The following is a 21,392-nucleotide window of genomic DNA, read 5'->3' as shown; positions in this document are numbered from 1 at the left end:
TCTACTTTCTAGAAAGTTTCTGCTGGCTGCCTCTGAGGAAGGAAAAAATGAAATAAACACAGCCCTGGTGTGGGGGTTGGTATTTCCACCCAGTGAATTCTTATCATGGTAGAATACCACTAAGGTGGACAAGCAAGTAGGAAACTGAGAAAGGAACATTGTTACTTATACTCCCGTGTTGTTTATTTGAGAGTTTCTGTTCAGAGACAACTGGAGTGACTTTCCAGGAAGGGAGAAGGAAATGGTTTTTCGTGGCTGGTAGAGCTATTGTTAGGAAAGCTTTAAGGAGGTACTTTGGGCACTGTCTTCTTCACACAACCAAAATGGCTCTGGTGGCTGCGGGATCACATGACGTTATGAGGGAATGCTTGACTCCATTACATTTGCTTCAGATTCCCTATCAAACATTAATTGCCTGAATTTCCCTGACCAAGTGAAAAAAAAAATAAGCATACACACATTTATCATGTGATTGTTTTATTACTTTGGCTGTACTTCTCAAGATGTGTTTTTATTCAGGTTATATATTCTAGCACACACTGCCCCCATGCGCAGTGAGGAGCACACCCCTTACACTCTCCTTAGAATGATTTGTGACTGATACATATTGAGGACTTGTGTGCTGCATACTGAGCTCTTCATAAACATTCTCTCCACCTGATCCCCACATGACTGTGTGAAGTTGATAATGTTCTTTTTAGTCCTAATTTACAGGGAAATTGGGTAAGAGGAAGGTTGAGTAACTTGCTCCAGATTATCCAGCTGGCGAGCAGATCCTGACCTAGTCTATCTACAAAGCACTGCTCCTTCATTGCTATTCTCTACACCTGCTGGCTGATGATGTTCTATACTTGAGCTTCTCCCAGTATGAGTTAGTGGCCTATAGTCACTAGTCCCTACATGTGGCATTTCTAGGAAAGGGAACTATCTCTATCCCCAGAACAAGCCCTAGGTTACACTTGGATCCAGGCCTACTTTGAGAGATTGTTGCCACTGAAGGGGAGACAGCCTACTAAAGACAGAGCTCTAGCTTCAAAATCGGAGAGATCAGCTTTCAATTTTGGCTTTCGTATTTACTAGCTGTGTGATCTAGGTCAAATAATTTAACCTGTCTGAACTTCAGCAACCCAGCACCATATTTAACGTGGAGAGAGCTAAAAGGTCATTAGGGACATATGAGCCCTAGATTACACTTAGGCTCTGTGCTTCTAAAAATCCGACTCCTCTGGGGAGTGGGCAGTGAGAATACAATGAGTGTGTTTGGGAGAAAGATATAACAGAGTTGATAAGAAGTGGGCAATAGTGATGCTACCCACCACTCCTAAGCAGACCTCACCAGTTGATCAGGGCACCATTTTGTGATGAGTCTGGTTTCAGTGTCAGAATTCTTCTCAAGGGTTCCAAGCAGTTCAATGGAGTTGGTGCTCAAGAAGAATCCTATTTATTATCCCATGCATAGGGATATCAAAATAGGATCTGCACATGGGGAGGAGTAAAATAATAAGGTAAAGGATCTGAAAAAGAAGAAAAGTGAAACTGTGAAACTTGAACATTACTTTATCTCATTTTGTTTTCTATGATTTAAAAAATAATCCTTCTCACATTAATAAAAGTGGATTTCATAGTAGGAGTGGGATCCTCAGTTGGAAACTAACATTGGTGACTACTTTACATAGATTATCACCTGTGAGCAGTAAAACAGCCCAGGAAGGGAAGATTAGTAGCCCCATGGTACAACTGAGGAAACTGAGGCTCAGAAAAGTAGAGTAACTTGCCCAATACCACATAATTATCGAGTGGGACCATCTAGCACCAAATGTGGTCCTCTTTCCACAAAACCATCCCAGGACCATTTAACACTGAGTTCTAGGCCTTTTGCAGTTAACTCAAACCCATCTATTTTCCCCTGGCTTCCCTGGGTTCCCGGTAGCTGGGCCCACTGATCTCTCTACCTGCCATGGGACATAGAGCAAGGGGTTTGAGACAGTGTTCCCTGCAAAGTATTGCAGGAAATTTGATACTAGAAAAAGGTCACTTAACGTAATTCCACTTAAAATGGGTTTCCCAAGTTCTACTGCATTAAAAAAAAAAAAAGGTTGGACTAGGACTTTATCTTGAAAATGAAACTAAAATTTATGAAAATAGGTGTTCTAGGAATTAAATCTGTGGTAATTGTGTAATTCATGAATGAATGAATAATAAACAATAAGTCTAACTTGAGGACTTAACTTTTTTATTTTTGTAGATTTAGAGGGTACATGCACGGTTTTGTTACTGGATATATGTGTAATGGTGAAGTAACTGTAATTTTAGGAAACAAATTACCTCAAGTCTTCGTGGCATAAAACGATCAAGTGTTATTATGCTCACAGATTCTGTGGGTCAAGAACTCAGCCTGGGCACGGCACATGACTCTATGGCTCTTCACCATCACTTTCATTGATGTCAAGAAATCTTTCTCACCTACTTAGCGTTGTAACTGTAGGAACTCCGATCATGAGTATTTCTCTTAGGAATTTCCCGACTTCAGCTCTGCCTCTTCCTTCCCTGACTGCAGTGCCTCATCCCTATGCACTGCACTTCGGGGTTATTTCTCCTTCTGCAAGCTTAGTTCTGCCCCTTGCCTCTGACTACGCTCTGTGCCTTCAGCTAGCCTTCATTCTGTTTCTGGCATCTGTCTCGACCCCTATGGCTCTGCTTTGTTTAAGGCAGTTCTCCTCCTTGGGGCCTGGACCCTGCCATAGGACCAATCCAATAGGTTGAACCTGTCCCCTATGGAGAGATGGCCCTGGCCCTGTCTGCCAACCTGGGCTCTGAGCCACTCCGTTGTTTTCCTCTTCCTGTTCTCAGCTCACATATAGGGGCACTTTGCACGAATGAGCTCAAGGAAGGAAAACACCTAGTCCCACGGCTGACTCACAATGGGCACTAAATTAAATGCTAGAATTCCCTTGCTCAGCGAGGGCCCTGACTGGAAATGGCCACATTCCCTGGACACTGGGTCTTGACCACTTATCAGAACCCATTCTGTCTATGCTGCCTGTGCCTCCAGCTCCTCCAGTGCGTTGATTTTTGAATCAGCCTTTCCCCTCATAGTGTCTGCATTACTGCTGAGAGGTCTGCTGAACCTAATCACAGATCTTCCTCAGACACCTTGAAACAAATGTCTGAAGAGCCCAGAACAATTTCACACTAAAATTCTCTTTCACTCAGCAAAGATATATTGATGATTCAGGCGCTGGGCTTCTGAGGTTCCAGGCCTAGACTAGAAACTGGTGATACTGTGGTGAACATAGTTCCAGCCTTGCCTCTCCTGTTACCCTTCAACTCTTGCTGGCCAGGCGTGGGGTGGCTCATGCCTGTAATCCTAGCACTTTGAGAGGCCAAGGCAGATGGATCACTTGAGGTCAGGAGTTTGAGACCAGTCTGGCCAAGGTGAAACCCCGTCTCTACCAAAAATACAAAAAATTAGATTACACCACCACGCGTGCACCTGTAATCCCAGCTACTCGGGAGGCTGAGGCAGGAGAATTGCTTGAACCTGGGAAGTGGAGGTTGAAGTGAGCCGAGATCGTGCCACTGCACTCCAGCCTGGACCACAGAGCGAGAGTCCATCTCAAACAACAAACAAACAAAAAAACCTCTTGCCTCTGTCCCCATTCCAGGGAGCCATGCACAGTTCGTACCCTCTCCACTCCTATCCTCTGCCATCTTCAGCCAGTCCTGCTTTCTACTCTTGTTCTAATTGCTTTTCTGTGTCCTCTGTTTGACATCCACACAAGAGAAGAGTGTGACTTCTCCCCACTCCACTGACTCAGTGCTGGGATAATATTCCTTTAGAACTCGACTTTTCCTTTCCAAAGTTTCTAAAGTCCTCAAGTGAGAGTCGAGTAAGAGACACTGGAGACTTCAAAAGGTGGGAGAGTGGGAAGGAAGTAAGGGATGAGAAATTACTTATTGGGTACTGATATGGTTTGGCTCTGTGTCCCCATACAAATCTCATCTTGAGTTGTAATTCCCATGTGTAATCCCCACATGTCAAGGGAGGGAAGTGACTGGATTATGGAGGCAGTTTTCCCCCATGCTGTTCTCGTGACAGGGAGTCTCACGAGATCTGATGGGTTTGCATGTGGCAGTTTTTCCTGTGCTCACACTTCTGTCTCCTGCTGCTTTGTGAAGAAGGTGTCTGCTTCCCCTTCTGCCATGACTGTAAGTTTCCTGAGGCCTCCCAGCTTCCTGCCATGTGGAACTGTGAGTCAATTAAACCTCCTTTGTTTATAAATTACCCAGTCTCAGGTAGTATCTTTATAGCAGTGTGAAAATGGACAAATACAGGTACAATGTACACTTCTTGAGTGATGGTTACACTAAAAGCCCAGACTTCACCACTACACATATGTCCAGTAACGAAACTGTGTGTGTACCCTCTAAATCTACAAAAATAAAAAGTCATCAAGTTCGACTTATTGTTTATCATTCATTCATTCATTCACCTATCAAATATATGTTGTACCCTACCTACAGACCACATTGCAGGGACTCTAAGTGAGACTGAGTTTGAGGCGTGGCTGTTCCACTTACTAACTAGGGGATCTTGGGAAAGTTGTTTCTCTTCTCTGGGCATCAGTTTCCTCATTTATGAAATATGGAGTAGTAATATCACTTACTTCACAGGGCTATTAGAAGGACTGAGTTAAGTCATGTAAAGTGCTTAGAACAACACTTTACACATAGACATTCTCAACAAGTATTCGCTGCTGCTGCTACTGCAACTCCTTCTACTACAATTATTATTACTACTGAGTGCCAACAGTAGGCAAGGATACTGTGGTGAACATACAGAGACAGTCAAACAAGCAAACACAAGAAAGAAGGATGAAGACTGTAGTTGGCTTAATACCTGGTGCTACAGTGCATAGTGGGAGGAAATTTCAGAATCATCTGGAAGGCTTGTTGGAACACAGATTGCTGGGCTCTACTGGCTCTACTGTATTAGTATCTTATTGCTGCAGTAACAAATTACCACAAACCGGTGGCTTAAAACAACAACAATTTGTTATCTTACAGTTATGGAGGTCAGAAGTCTAAAGTGGGTCTCACTTGACAAAAGTCAAGATTTTGACAGACCTGTATTCCTTTCTGGAGACTCTAGGGGAATCTGTTTTCTCGCCTTTTCTGGCTTCTAGAACCTGCTTACATTCTTTGGCTAGTGGCCCCCTTCCATCCTCAAAGCCAGCAGTGGCTGGTCAAGTCTTTCTCATGATGTTATCTTTCTGGTTCTGACCCTTCCATCTCCCTCTTCCCCATTACAGACCCTTTTGATAACATTAGGCCCACCTGTATAATCCAGGATAAACGCTTTATTTTAAAATCAGCTGATCAGTGTCATCTTAATTCCTTCTGCAACCTTAATTCGTTTTTGCCATGGAACATAGCATACTCATAGGTTCCAGGGAATAGGACATAGACATCTGGGGGCAAGGGACAAGGTTGTGCCTACCACTCCTAGAGTTTTTTTATTTAGTATGTTCGTGGAAGGGCCCAGGAATTTGCATTTCTAACAAATTTTCAGATGATACTGATGCTATGATCCAGGAACACACTTTGAGAACCACTGGTCATATGGTTTGGATTTGTCCCCACCCAAGCCTCATGTCAAATTGTAATCCCCAATGTTGGAGAAGGGGTCTGGTGGGAGGTGATTGGGTCATGAGGGTGGATTTCCCCCTTGCGGTTCTCATGATAGTGAGTGAGTTCTCACGAGATTTCGTTGTTTTAAAGTGTGTAGCACTTCCGCTTCACTCTCTCTCTCTCCTGCTCCAGCCGTGTGAAGATGTGCCTGCTTCACCTTCCATCATGACTGAAGTTTCCTGAGGCCTCCCCAGCTATGCTCCCTATACAGCCTGCAGAACGGTGAGTCAATTAAACCTCTTTTCATTATAAATTACCTAGTCTCAGGTATTTTCTTTTTTTTTTTTTTTTTTTGAGATGAAGTCTTGCTGTGCCGCCCAGGATAGAGTACAGTGGCACAATTTCGGCTCACTGCAACCTCCACCTCCCGGGTTCAAGCAATTCTCCTGCCTCAGCCTCTTAAGTAGCTGGGATTACAGGTGCATGCCACCACACCTGGCTAATTTTTTTTTTTTTTTTTGTATTTTTAGTAGAGATGGGGTTTCGCCATGTTGGCCAGACTGGTCTCGAACTCCTGACCTCGTGATCTACCCACCTCAGCCTCCCAAAGTGTTGGGATTACAGGCATAAGCCACTGCACCTGGCCTCAGGTATTTCTTTATAGCAGTGCAAAAATGGATTAATACAACTGATTTAGAAACTCTGCTCACTTAACATTTTAATTCATTCAGTTCTATGTGCCCAACACTACAGCAGATGCTGGGGATGGTGCCTGCCAATTTAAAAAAGCCCATAATCTGGCAAAGGGAGCAAACAATTTCAATTTGGTGTAATATATATTCTAAGAGTGCAAATGGAAAGTGCTAAGTGTGCAAAGTGGTAAGCATTCCTAGAAGACAGAGCAACTAACAGGAGCAAGGGAGGCTTCACAGTGTAGGTGACATTGGATATTAAAAAATAAGGAGGACTTTGGGAGGCTGAGGTGGTTGGATCATGAGGTCAAGAGATTGAGACCATCCTGGCCAACATGGTGAAACCCCATCTCTACTAAAAATACAAAAATTAGCTCTGTGTTGTGGCACGAGCCTGTAGACTCAGGAGGCTGAGGCAGGAGAGTTGTTTGAACCCAGGAGGTGGAGGTTGCAGTGAGCTGAGATCGCGCCACTGCACTCCAGCCTGGTGACAGAGTGAGACTCTGTCTCAAAAAATAAAATAAAATAAAATAAATAAATAAAAAATAAGGAGGAGATTTCTAGAGAGTTGAGGGGGGTAGAATATTGCAGGTATTGGGAATACCATATGAAAAAGAGCATGACGTGTGTAGGGAATGGGGAGTAGCTCTGTGTAGTTGGAGTGGATAGTTCATTGCAGTGGTAGAAAACTTGGGAGTTGACACTAGAAAAATAACATATGCCACATTAAGGAATAGAGTGGGCCTGTCTGAGCTGCCTGCCCAGCCCACATTGTCTTCTCTGAGAACATTCTTCTCTACAGCTTCCACTGAAGATGTGGGCCTCCACCACTGTCATGTTTTGTCCATATAACCTCACCCCTTCATGGTCACAGCCAGTTGAGCATTTGGCCCATGAGCTAAGCCAATCAGAGTTTCTTTCTCAATAATTTGTTCTGAGAGATATGACGGTTAGGTAGGCTTGGATTAAAAATGTGTATAGTGGGCCACGTGCATTGATGAACAAGCAGAGAGAGACAGGGTAGGAAAGTCTTCAGGAGAATGGGGTAAAGTCAAAGAAAGAAGCAGAGATAAGATATGGAAGGCAGTGAGAGAGGAGCCAGCACACGGGAGGCTCTGTCCCTGACAACTCCCCTGCTTCCTGGCTGTACTTCTTGCTTCATGAGAGTCCCCTATTTCCTGATAATAAAACTCATTTTTATTAAAATGAGATGGAGTACTTTTTTTTTTCCAAAGGGTTTAGATTTTATCTTGGCAGAAATGAGCCAGTGGAAGCGTATAAGGCAAAGGAATAACAGATTTGCATTTCAGAAGATCTCTGGCTGCAGAAGAGGGTCAGGGGAGCAGATGAAAGGCTCTGCATTGGCCTGGGCAACAGAGGGTGACAGTCTAAACTCAGGCAGCAGCAAGGACTTGAAGAAGGGGTGGCTCTGAGAGATACTTGGGGGGTAGGATTGATAGGACTTAATGTTTTGGGTTGTATGAAGTCGAGGTCAGAAGGAGTTAAGGACAGTCCTCTGTTTTCAGCTTGATGAATTGAAATAATTGAGAAGCTGTTAACAAAGAAAGTGAAGACAGAATCACATTTTGGAAGAAAGATATTAAGCTCAGTTGAAGACACATGTTGTGTTTGAGGAGCCTATGGCAATATCCAGTAGGCACTGACACTTTATACCTGCGGGTTAAAAGGGGGTTCAAATAAAGATGAATATAGGTGGTATTCCTCTGACCAGATTAGATTCTGGAAAGAATTTAACATGAGAAGGAAGAAAAGGGAAGAGACAACAGAAACATTAATATTGATGAGCCAGAGGACAGACACCAGCCAGCCAACGGACCTGAGGAAGAATGGCCAGAGGAGTAGAAGGAGACAGGAGAGAGTGAACACAGGCATTAAGGGAGGAGAGTTTTAAGCAGGAGAAAATAGCCATACAGGTCAAATTGTGCAATGAAGTTAAGTAAGATGACAGCTGAAAGTTCACAGTATTTGATATTTGATCCATTGTTGTCTTTAAAGAGAGTCGTTCCATCAAAAGGGAGATGGCGGGAATAAGATGAGGTCATCTTGGGTGAGGAGTGACTGGTTGGTAAGGAAGTAGCCAAGGCTAGTGATAACGACACTTTCTGGAAGTTTGGATGTGAAGGAAAGGAGACACTTAGGCCGAAGCTTAAGGATAAAGAGAGATATTGTAGGATTATTACAAAACTGACCCTAATTCTCCATCCCTCCTTGAATCCACATCCTTTGTGATGTGACTTTGCAGCTCCTCCCATCAAAAAGTAGAGTCTATTTCCTTGCCCCTGGGTTGGACCTGTGACTTGGTTTTGCCAATAAAATGAGGAAGAATTGGTTTTGTGCCAATTCAAGAGGTCTTATATTTCTGCTTTCTCTCTCTCTCTGCCTCTTGAAATCCTGCCCAGCAACCGTGAGAATAAGCCTGAGCTAAATTGCTGGATGATAAGTGATCAGTGTCCCAGTCACCCACTTCACCATAACTAATAACCTGCTTCATTGCCAGGCATGTGAGCGAGCTCGCCCTTGACCAGCCTGCCCTAGCTGACCCCCCAGCTGACTGCACCCTCATGAGGGTGTGTAGTCACTATTTCGGGCCCAGCCAAAGTCAACAGAGCCTGGCCCAGATGACTTATCAACTTGTGAATAAAGTTCTTTCTGTTTGAAACCACTGTTTTGGGTTGCTTTGCTTTTACATCAATAGGTACTGATTGAAGAGATTGCTGGACGATTTTTATAATTTTGTATTAGCATGGAGGAGATTTGAACCTATTTGCACATATGGGGAAAAGACAGATTTAAGATTCAAGAAAGAGGGGTAAGTGATGGGAGAAGGGGGTGTGACCAAAAGCTCAGGTGGAAGATTAGCCTGGGAAAAGACAGAGTGCCTCTTTTACTTTCGAGATAAGAGAACAAAGTAGGGATGGGTGTAGACATCCTGGACTGAAATTCAGTGCAACACTAGGGCTGTGGCTCTCAACTGTGAACATGGTGAACGTGGTGGTAGTTTCTCTGGCTGTATCTTGGGACATGCTCACACGTAATATCCAACCAAAAATTAACTCTCCAAATTCATGCATTTCCACATCTGTCAAAGCTAAAAGGGGCATCTGAGACAGATTTCCTTTTGTTTTCACTGGTGTGTCAAATGCCACCGTGACAGCAAAGGAATAATCTTCAGTTTGTGTATAATGAGGTCTGAAATTTCCGTCTCCACATATTGATCATGAATCTTATTTCGCTAGATGAACTGACAGCAGAGTCTCAGGTACTTAAACAAAATTTTGAAGAAAATCAACATTACCACCCACATCTATGGCTTTTTTTTTTCCTACTGTCACTTTCGCGGTTCAGTTATTTTGTCTGTATGCACTCATTTCCAGTTTTTTCTGGATTCCTCAATAGTCAAATCTTTCCTCAATCCTACATATATGCTCCTACATCCTTAAAAATATGATTTAATATGATTTAATAGAAAGACAACTGGTTTGGCAGGCAGAAAAACTGAGTTCTAATCTTAACTCTGCTGTTAACTAGCAAAATTATCTAGGCTAAGTCTCTTAACCTCAGTTTTCTTATCTGAAAAATTTATTCCTCCAATAGTATTTATTGAGCATGCATTATGTGCCAGACACTATTTGAAGCGTTCAGGATATATCAGTGAAAACAACAAGGCCTCTGCCCTCAGGGAGCTTACATTCTAGAGGAATCAGACCATGAAAAACATACGCAAAAGACAGGATAATTATATCATATAATTGCAGGTGCAAAGTGTTATGAAAAAATTAAAAATAAAGTGAGAGCGGGGACAGGTTGCAGGTAAGGAGAGACCTCTGAGGAGGTGACTAGAAGGAGGTGAAAGGGTTACCATGAGGGTGTCTGGAGGAAGAATATTCCAGAAAAAATTCCTAACAGTGTTTCCTCGTGTTTTTTTCCCCCTTTAGATTCCATTTATGCTTGTTTACGTCAGTGAAGATTTACAATATGTATGACCATTAGGCCAGTCTTGTATACTATTCCATACATTTCTTTGAATAGCCGACAAATGACCAACTATTCCCTCTAGAGCTAGCCCCATGGGTCCTAGGTACAAGAGCCTGTTGCCTTGTATTTACTTTCAGGGACTTCTGTGTTGTATTTTCCATTGGAAAGGTCAGCTTTATATTATATCAAACATCACATGAGGATTGCCTATGCACATTTCTACCTTGCATAGGGTAGCTAAGCAGGCAAATGTATTTTTAAAAAGACACAGCTCTTGAGAAAGTCACTACTATTTCTGCAAACCTCTAATGTGTCAGATGCTTTACATTCTTTATCTCCCCTGATGGTCACAACACTCCTCCTTCCCTCTAATGCTAATGAGGTTAGCAGTTTCCTAACTTTACAGATGAGAACATGGACATTCAGAGAGTTTCAGAAACTTACCTGTAGTCACATAGCTAGTAAATTTCAAAGCCAGGATTTGATTCGCAAGTGTACGTTCCTTCCACTATCCCACACTGCTTCTTTTGTTTTTGAAGACTCTTTGATTTAGCTGGGAAGCCAGATGCATACGTATATGAGACAATCAGAGAGTCATTTTAAGGCAAGTAGCACAGTGGTTAGGAGCTTGGGCTCTGCAGTCAGGCAGCTGGGGGTCAAATTCCAACTCTGCTACATCACTATGTGATCATAGGTAAGCTCCTTAACTTTTCTGAGCCTCAATTTCTTTATAAATATGGATCATATGAGGATCCATCTGATAAAGTTGTTGGAGGATTCAATGAAATAATACACGTAAAGTGCTTAGCATGGCATCTCTTAAGTAATTGCTAATATATGTTAACAGTTATTCTCATACATTGTTGATGCATTTTTTAAAAGTATATATACTTATACAAATAAAGGTATCTCTGGAAGGCTCAGAAGGAGACAAAAGGAACTGGTCACAGAGTGCCTGTGAGCTGGGAGCTAGGGAGCTGGGACAAGAGCAGAAATTACTTTTCACTTTGATTATTTGTACACCCTGTGTACATTTAAATGTTCGGCCACATATTACTTATTTAAATTAGCAATTATAAATTTTTTAAGAAGTGTTGTTGTTGTTATCATTGGAAGGAATTTGGAATAAAGAGCTATTAGTTGAATAGACTCATTTGGAGATTTCTTGAAGGTGATGAATTGGACAGGGACTTGAAGCAGGTACAGAATTTTGATGACGGAATAAAGACCTCGGAGGTATTTTAAGCGAAATGTTCTAGCAAAGTACAGCATAAAGGTGGAAATGAGTTGCTGGTGAATGGAGTCCATCTGATTGTTTGGTGTTGTGGAGACAATGAATCCAGCCAATAGATGAGAGTGAGGGTGCTTTCCAAATACCTATAGTAGAAAAGAGAGGATGTAAGTGAGAAATTGGCAGAAACACTCCACCTCGAATACAAAAATTGAGAAAGAACAGTTCTGGAAAAAGATTGCCAGTTGAGGCCAATTCCACGAGCCCTGCTGCCCGGATTATTCTGGTTCACCAATCCAAATTGAGCTGGAGGAACCTTTGACATCCCCCTCTCTCTGCCCACAGGTCGGCTACCTCCAATCCTGAGGTCATCACTCATCAAGAGGGGATAATCCCAGGGACAGCAGGATCTGCTTCGTTACTTGGATTTAGGAGCCAGAAACCTATCAGGCAACTAAACAGTAACAATGACCCACCATTAAACACACTGAGAGAAGAGCATGATGAGGAGTTTGTACAAGAAGAAGCCAGGAGCACTTGCTGACAATGCCTACAGAGATGCAGGCTTCTGTGAGCTCTGCCTGTTGAACTGCAGTAAAAATAGATCTCCTTCCCCAGAGATGCTTTGATGTGGGCACGATATCAGTTCAGACGATGGTCAATGCATGGACTTAATAGAGTGAAAAGACTTTGGACTGTGAAGTCAGATTACCTAGATCTGAATTGTTATTCTTCTACTTCTTTGTAGTATGCTTTCACCACATTAAAAACTGTCTGAGCCTCAATTTTTTTTATCTGCAAAATGGAGCTAATACCTACACAGGGGCTTTTAAGAGAATCAAATGCAACAGTGTTTGAAAAGCAATGTACTCCCCTTTATGGAAAAAGAGCCTGTAAAGGAACCAATACAACGGCTGGGCGTGGTGACTCACACCTGTAATCCCAGCACTTTGGGAGGCCAAGGTGGGTGGATTGCCTGAGCTCAGGAGTTCGAGACCAGCCTGGGCAACATGGTGAAACCCCGACTCTACTAAAATACAAAAGATTATCCTGGCATGGTGGTGTGCACCTGTAATCCCAGCTACTTGGGAGGTTGAGGCAGGATAATTGCTGGAACCTGTGAGGCAGAGGTTGCAGTGAGCCAAGATCGCACCACTACACTCCAGCCTGAGTGACACGAGACTCTGTCTCAAAAATAAATAAATGAATAAATAAATAAATAAATACAAAATAAATAAAATAAAGGAACCAATACGACAAAGGCTGCTCTCAACAATTTCCCTGCTCCTAGGCACTCAATATCAGAACACAGGCTTCTTTCTTTTTCTCAGATACCAGGGATAAGAAATGAGAGAGAGAAGAGAGAGAGAGAAATGCGGAAAGACAGGAAGCCAGATTCTGGCTCTTAGAGGAAAAAATTCACTCTAAATAATTTTCAGACAATGTTGCTCTCCTTTCTCAAACACTGGGCCCACAGGCATTATGCCAAACGAGTCAGCAGCCTGGCAGATATTTTAAACTGATTCTGAGACTGAACGACAGCCCATTTGCACCATATGCCACTGACACGTTAATCTAGGCAAGGATGCTAGGCACCTGGGGAAATCCATGCTGAAATGCCATTTAGGCAGGACATACCAACTCCAGTGGCAGAAGTTCATCAAAACAAACAGGCAGGGTGGCCAAGAAGATAGAAGTGGAAAGCAAGAGTGAAGGGGACATGCAGTGTCCAAGGCACAAAAGGTGTTCTGAGTTGCAGACACTTCATTGTGCTTCTAGGAAAGCTGCAGATTCAGCAAGACATTAAAACTGCGTATTTGCAGTCTGGACAAATAAGTATCTGCTACTTTTGCATCAGTTATTCTACATGGCCTCCAACCCTGTGACCCTTCTATCCATTGGCAAATACTGGGCGATGCTCCAGTTCACCAGAATGGCCTCCTTTATCCCTGCAGTTTCACTGTAAAAAGCCCAAGCAAGCGGCTGCTGAGTGACTCTAGTAGTTGCTCCAGTGTCAGACTTTCCAGGATCCAATTTGGTGGGAGCACTCTGGGCCTTTGGTCTCCCTCTACTCTTTGCCAGGCCCTGTTTCTTGGTTACTCTGAGCAGTAATGAGCTTCTCCACCCCAGCATGAGGACAGGCTCAAGCCAGCACATGAAAAGGGCTGTGCTCATGTGTGGCAAACCACTCTATTTCATGGGCAGCTCATACATCTGTTTTTTTTTTTTTCCTTCTGTGATGCAACTACACTAACGCTTTTTTAAAGTAGGAATAAGGCAGTACTATGGCTTTCTGGGGGAAAAAAAGTCACACAGCAGGAAAACTGCAGCAGATATCATCAAAGAAGCTCAGAATAAAATGCCCACCCATTCTTGTCATTGGCCCAAATGATTTTCTAGGAGCAAAAGGATCATTCTAACAGGCATCTTAATAAACAAACAGAATCATTACCTTAGTCATTTTCCTCCAGGTAAAAGAGACTTAAAAAATCAGCTCTTCCTGTTAATGTTAGTTATTTTTCATAGTCAGAAGAATCTGAAAGATCATAAAAATAAGATTAGGCCACCAAACAATGTGGATGAGTAGTTCAGAGTTGTTGTTAAGCGCGGGCTCTGGAATCAGCTTTTGGTTCAGATCTGGAGCTCTGTCCCTTACCCTCTGATGACCATTGGCAGTTTACTTAACCTCTACCCAGTCTCTGTTTCTTCATACAGAAACTTGTATGAGTAACTTATACAGAATAACCCCACCTGTACCTTGTAAAGAATAACCTCGCCTGCCAGGTTTGTTAAGAGGATAAAAAGAGAAGGCATGTGTGTAGCAAGGAGCACATTTCCTAGCACATGGTCTGGGTACCTATGTTCAAATGATAGGCCTGATCTTGGAAACCACATGTCACTTACATGTTTTAATGTAGAGAGATTGTTTCTATGAATTCTTAGCAAAGACTAAGTAGATGTTCAAATGAGAAAATCATAGGCATTTTCTGAGCATTCACCACTACAGCCATTGGGCTGTGCTATGCGTTAGGAAAGATTTATAAGAAGTAGAAGAGTTAGTTTTTGCTCAGGAGTAGCTTAAAGTCAACCCTGAAGAACAGTAATACCACTCTTAATCCAAGACCTGATGTTCAGCAACCCCATGCCTTTACTCTATGCACCCAGAAACCCCATCTTAAATGAGATCTAAACATGCTACCACAGTAGTGTCCTACCTGATCTCCCCGCACCCCTCCTTGACTTCATATAGCCAATTCACAGAGCAGCAGAGGACTCTATATAATGTAAAGTAAGTCATATCATCTCAGAATCCACTGACGGCTCCCTACCACACACAAAATGGGACCCAAAGTCCTCATTCTACCTGCAAAGCCCATCATGGTTTGAGCACCGTTACCTTCCTGATCACTTCTCTTCCTGCTTCCTTCCTTTGCTCACCCCCTTCCAGCCACACTACCCTCCTCAAACACACCAAGCATGCTGTCACTTCAGAACATCTGGACTGCTACTTTCTCTCTCTGGAATGCTCTTATGTACTCATATGGCTTGCTCCTTTACTTCATTTAGGTTTCTGCTCAAATGTCACCTAATCAGAAAAGGGTCCTTGACCATTCTTTTTAAATAGTCACCCAATCCTGCTATTCTCCGTCTCCCTACTCTGCTTTATTTTTCTTCACAGAGCCTTCAAGACTTCATAAAGGAAGGTTAATGTAATAAGGTCCAGTCCTCACCACTACAACTGATCTCAATGCCATAATTAATATTTGTCACCTTCATCTTCCACCCCTATTCTAGTTTTGTCTCACCCTTTACCAACACCTCAGCTGGTCTAGGGTGCCTCCCAGCAACCTAGGAGTCATCTAAGAGTGACTCGGACCTTCACCCACAAAGGGACTGGGTTGTGTTAGCCCCTGTGGGCTGAGGTTGCTGCAGTTGCCGATTTACAGTTATCAGTGGGCATTGGAGTTATCACCAAGAGATGCCCCATTGAATCCCTGGATCCTAGACATACTCCCTTCTGCCCTATTGCCTCCATTGTGTAATAGCAACCCTATTTCCTCATAGGAATCGGGGTCAGTTGCTTAATAAACGTTTCACAAGTGGATCATTGAGAATGATGGTGAAAAGAACCAATCTTATTTCCACCAGTTGATTCCTGGACCCATATATTATAGCTAGTAGAGAATCACCACTGTTTGTTCTGTGCATATACTGCATGTTGGAGTATACAGTTCAACCCCATAGGGTATTATGCCCAAGCTAGCACCTTAACTAGGCTGTTCCATTATTCTACTAGGCTGTCTGCCTCTAGGTGAAGAAGTACATTGTAAGATCAATCAATCCCATGATCATGTGCCCATTGTCACAACCCTCTTACCATCAAATGGATCCCTTAGTCTGAGGCATAGTTGTGTGGATTCCCATTTCAATAAAGAACACATTCATTCCGTAAGTCCTCAGATAGCAGTGTCGGCAACAGCACTGACATCAGGGAAGGCACAGCCATATCCAACTAGGTGTCAATTCTAATAATGGAATTAGGTGTGATGTCATCAACTTGCCACCAAGTGCCTGGCTAGTATCTCTGAGGATGGTGCCTTATCTATGCCAGCCTGTCTGCTGGCAGGAAAAATATTCAGCAATGGCAGGAGCTATATCAGCCCTGGCGAGAAGGACTTGATACTGTTGTGTCTATGCCTAGTCTCTACTCCTGTCACCACGGCCATGCCATTAATGAGCCAATTAGAAAAGTACTGGAATGGCCATGGGGAGACACTAACATCCAGAAGACAAGTCATCCTGTCTACTTGGTTGTTGATGCTCTGTTGATTCACTGTGGTGGATGCTCATGGACATTAACATAGGATTTAAAAAATCCTCACCCTTTATGCCTATCCTCATAGGTCCATCCATATTCCTTGGCCCTATACTTCCTTATAGATAAAGCCGATAAAAGCAGACATTAGAAAGCTGGTCATTATTGTAGGCCTCTGAATGTGACTCAGAGTTTTCTGCCCAAGGGCCAGAGAGGGCAGCTCTACTCACCAGATCCTATCTTTATTAGTCAAGGGTTGCCCCAGGGAATGTTAATTCTCTTGAATGTCTAGGTTTGCATATGTGTGAGTGCTCAGGAGATTCCAGCAGACATATATTCAGGTTAGAAAAACTCAGGCTAGAGAGTGGAACAGATTCACAGTGCAGCTGAGACAAGATCCTTATCTGGCTATACCTGGGCATAGCTGCTTGCTGCAGCAAAAGTTGGAAAAAAAGGTGGATTGAGAGGATATGAGATGAAGCCTAAGAGGTGTCTGATATACCTTCAAAACCTGGGAAGGCAGGCATGACTGTGAGAAAGTGTTAAATTATGTATTTCAGCTAATTAGATAACAGGGTATTTAAAAAATATGCTAATTGTATGGTGCTCTCAACAAAGGCAAAATTTGTTAGCGAAGGAAGAGATCAACTGGGCTAGAAATGGCAGGAAAGGAGCTGGTGGCTTGAGCCATGGCTGGTGGGGAGCTGAGGATTCTCAGCAGAGTCCCTCCATGTTAAGGAAGGTGAATTGATAATGCCCTGGAGAAGAGGTGGGGGCAAGCACAGGACAGATAGACTGCCTTCTATAAGACAGACTGCCGTCTTTGTTGTGATACAGTGTAGTACATGGCTAAATAAACATGCTTTGTGCTAAGACAGGTCTGTTTTGAATCCTGGCTGTACTGCTTGGGCAAGTTCTTTAAGCTCCTCAGACTTTAGTTTCCTCATTTGTCTAATGAAAACAGTGCCTACTTCATAGATTTATAATGAGGGTTCAATTAATTAATTTACATAAAATACTTAAAATAGTGCCTGGTACAACATAAGCCCTAGTAAAGATGAGCTATTACTATTATCAGGGAAAGTACAAACAATGGCTTTTTAAAAGTGAAAGGAAACCTAACTAGAACAAAATTATAAGAATAGGAAACACTAGGCAGTAAAGGGAAAACAGATACATCATATTTTCATACAGCACAAAGTAACTGACTTTAAGGAAAGTTCCACAAAAAGTATTCAGTTATGCCCTGCAAAAAGTGCCCGGAGATGTCTGAGGCATCTTGGAGACACTCAGCAGAAACTCCTTTTAGCCTCAGTGCAAAGAAAACTAATCAAACAATAATGGCGATGTTGACGTTATCAGAAAAAGCAAAGGCAAAAAACCTGTTGGTAGCTCGTCTTCTTTTGGAATCTATAGGACATATGGGTAGCTTGGGCCTTTCGTCATTTCTCCAGCGTATGGCCGGATTAGCCAGGCAAATGCAATCTGCCTCCACATCAGAAGGAGAATATTTCCAGGCAGAAAGGGCTGCAGCTGTCACTGACAAACTCCAGGCATCCTGGGGATAGAATGGTTTGCTGCAGCCAAGTTTTTTGGGGAAAAATACTTCTCTTCTTACCTGAGCTGCCTACTAGTATTCCTTTGCTCATAATTTGTATGAACAGAACAATTGTGTTGATGATTCCATGCACTGAACAGGGTTGAGAGAATATCAAAGCATTTCGGCGTTGGTTTGACAAGTTATCCAAGATATCACGAAGAGTTTCCTTTTTGGTCTTCTGCCGTCAAGGTGCACCCTCTCCAATGCTAAAGTTCTTTGTGAATCTGCCTTGGCAATTAGCATGAGGACATTAATGACCTTTGGCAATCATTAGCTCCTTAATCATCATCTGCCTTCCCTTTATTCTCCAACAGATCCTGACCCACTTCATTTTTGTGTTATAAAAACCTTCCATTATTTTCTGAGTTCAAAGGGCCTTCTTTAAATTTTTTCTTTTATTATAAAAGTAATACTTGCTTATTAGGAAAAAAAATCAGAGAATTTAGAAGGTTGCAAAGTGAAAAGTAAAAGATTCCCTCCCCACTTGACCAGGAAACACCCCCACCCTACTCCCTACAGGTTCACCATTGACAAGAGTGAGTTAGGTGTGCTTCCAGACATTCCCCTTTTTTCAAAGGGGATTGTACCCCCTCCACACAACTCACAAGTATTGCTGCTTTGCAACTTACTTTTTTATTGAACAATGTTGGGAATATCTTTTCATGTGTTCATATAGATTTAACTCATTATTTTTAATGAGTAAATAGTATTCTATTGTGTGGTTTACCAGGAATTGTCTAACGAATCCCTGATTAATGGGATACTTAAAGATATTCTCAATTTTTCTCTGTTACAAACCATTCTGATATGAATACACATATATATAATTGTGTAGTTGTGAAAGTGCATGTCTAGAATAAATTCTTACAAGCCTATTTTGCTAAATTTCATGGTGTGTACACTTAACATTTTGACATATATTGCTAAAATTTGAACCAATGTACACTCCCATTAGCAGCGTATGAGAGTGTCTGTGATTCCACTCCCTCCTAAGGTTCCTAAGTCTCCTGACAAAGTAGCCTGGGCTTTGAAATCAGGCAGACAGGTTTCTGAATTCTGGCTCTGTCATTTATTAGCCCTGTGACCACTTTTAAATTAGTAGGCCCTTTGGGGCCTCAGTTTTCTCTCCTGTGAAATGAAAAAAAACAAAAAAACAAAAAAAAAACCTTCTGTAACTGCTGTAATAGTTAAGTGAAATGATGCAATTGAAGGGCCTAGTACATTGCCTGCCAGACAGTAGCCACTCAGCATGAGCCATTTCCCTTAACTTCAATTTCCTAACGTGACATCTGGTTTATACCTGCTTCTCACTGGGGTGTCTCCTCTTCCTGGTATGCCCTTTTCTTACAGTGAGGTAACAAGAGACACATATGCTGGAGTTTGATAATCACTTTCTTTCTTTCCTTTTTTTTTTTTTTGAGACAGGGTCTCACTCTGCCTTCTAGGCTGGAGTGTAGTGGTGCAATCATGGTTCACTGCAGACTCAACTTCCTGGGCTCAAGTGATCCTCCCACCTCAGCCTCCAGAGTAGCTGACTGGGACTACAGGTGCATGCCACCACCCCCAGCTCATTTTTATTTTATTTTATTATTTTTTGTAAAGAAGGAGTTTCACTTTGTTGCCCAGGCTGGTCACGAACTCCTGGGCTCAAGCGATCCTCCCATCTTGGCCTCCTGAAATGCTGGGATTACAGGTGTGAACCACTGAGCTGGCCAATAATCATTTTCTTTTTTAATTTCATCTGCATTTGCATGTCATTAGAGAGGTGATGACACTTCTCTGGGGCATCGTTTCTGGGAATTTGAGCATTCTTTGCTAATCGGTTCCAGAACTAATAAGTTAACTACCAGATTCCTTTTGTATCATTTTTGTACAAATTCACCAACCCTAAAAGATTATAGAGACTTCGGCAAAGAAGTGACTTTTGTGGGTTGTAGGGTGACTGAAGTTTCTCCTTCAGATAAAGATTCCTGAAGTCTTCCTCATAGAAGATTATATATAACCCCCACCAGTCCCACGACCTACCCGCTGGTCACAGACAAAAATATCAAAAAATAACCAGCAGCTTCTATTTATTCTCAACCTATGTAAGCTCAAACAGTACAATTCAATCATTGGGTGATGCTTATAGCTACCTTATAGTATGTGCATTCACTGATTAAGTCCACAGTTTTTTCTGTTTTCTGAGTTTCTGGCCTGAGCCATTGAAGACTAGGGGATTGTAGCTTAGCTGACTCACTTCCCAGCCGCTCAACCCTACTTTTATAATTAGATTTTATTATTATGATCTGGAAGAACTAAAGACAAGACCACCCCAGCCAGGTCTATTAACTTATGAGAAAGGATTTTACCCAGTGAAGAAGTGGGGAAAGCAGACACATTCAAAGACACTTTCTTCTCCATGCAGTGTTTCTTCTTCAGGGATCTTTCCCAATTGCTAGAAAGTAATTCAGCTCATAAAACTCAGAGGCGTCATGTTGTGGGGAATGAGATGTGATGCTCTCTGTAGCAAGGCCACCCTAAAGTTAAGAAGATCTCTGTGAGCTTTGACTGCAAGGAGAGTTTAGTTTTAGCATGAAAAGCCAATATCAGATCATTTGAATTTATTTTCCACTTCAGTTTGCGCATCTACTCCAGGAAATCTGATTTAAATATACTTTATCAGAAGCTTTCCACAGACACCAAGTTACCTAGCAACTCCAAGTTGCCTTTAGTGACTTGTTTCCAACATAAAGAGAGTTCAGAACTTGGGGATGATGTGTTTTTAGCCTTCAAAGTTTACGAAGCAAGAATTAAATATTGAAACTGCCATTCTCATTCTGCATGAATGTAGAACCTATTTAAATTACATAGAGTCTTGGGGGCTGTATTTCTAAAGAGAAATTTTTAATTAACCTACATGACCATAAATGTAAATGAAATAGTTCTGTTTAATTTGCAATAACTAATCCAAATGCAGCATTGCTCAGGTTTAATTTAAGATCTTTAACAACATCTAAATTAGTGCTTTGCATTTTGTGCTTGCTTTGGTAAGTCAAAAAGATTGAGTATTTCTAGACCTTGGCAAATATATCCCCTGGCTCCATTATAAGGATATGGGCTTAGACCTGTAGATGGTGAGTTGAGCACACACAGAAACATCACTATTCTCCAAACACAGGAATGATAGACTCAATATTAAATATATATGTATATATAAATGCATGGCCACAATCTAAAACAAAAAAGGAAAATCTTTATGGATCACAAACGGAAAGGAAAACCCAGTGGTTAGCAAGAACTGAAGCTGCACACAGCGCATGGGGAGCCCAGAGTGAATAAGGCCACCAAGGTTGGAGTCTTAACACCAGCTTGGGGACTGGCGCCTAACACCTGCTGCATGTGGTAGGAAACTGGGACTAGGCTCCCCACATGAAGCAGGAAGCC

This window comes from Symphalangus syndactylus, chromosome 12 (assembly GCF_028878055.3).
Source record: "Symphalangus syndactylus isolate Jambi chromosome 12, NHGRI_mSymSyn1-v2.1_pri, whole genome shotgun sequence".
Taxonomy (NCBI): Eukaryota; Metazoa; Chordata; class Mammalia; order Primates; family Hylobatidae; genus Symphalangus; species Symphalangus syndactylus.
This window is presented reverse-complemented; position numbering follows the sequence as displayed.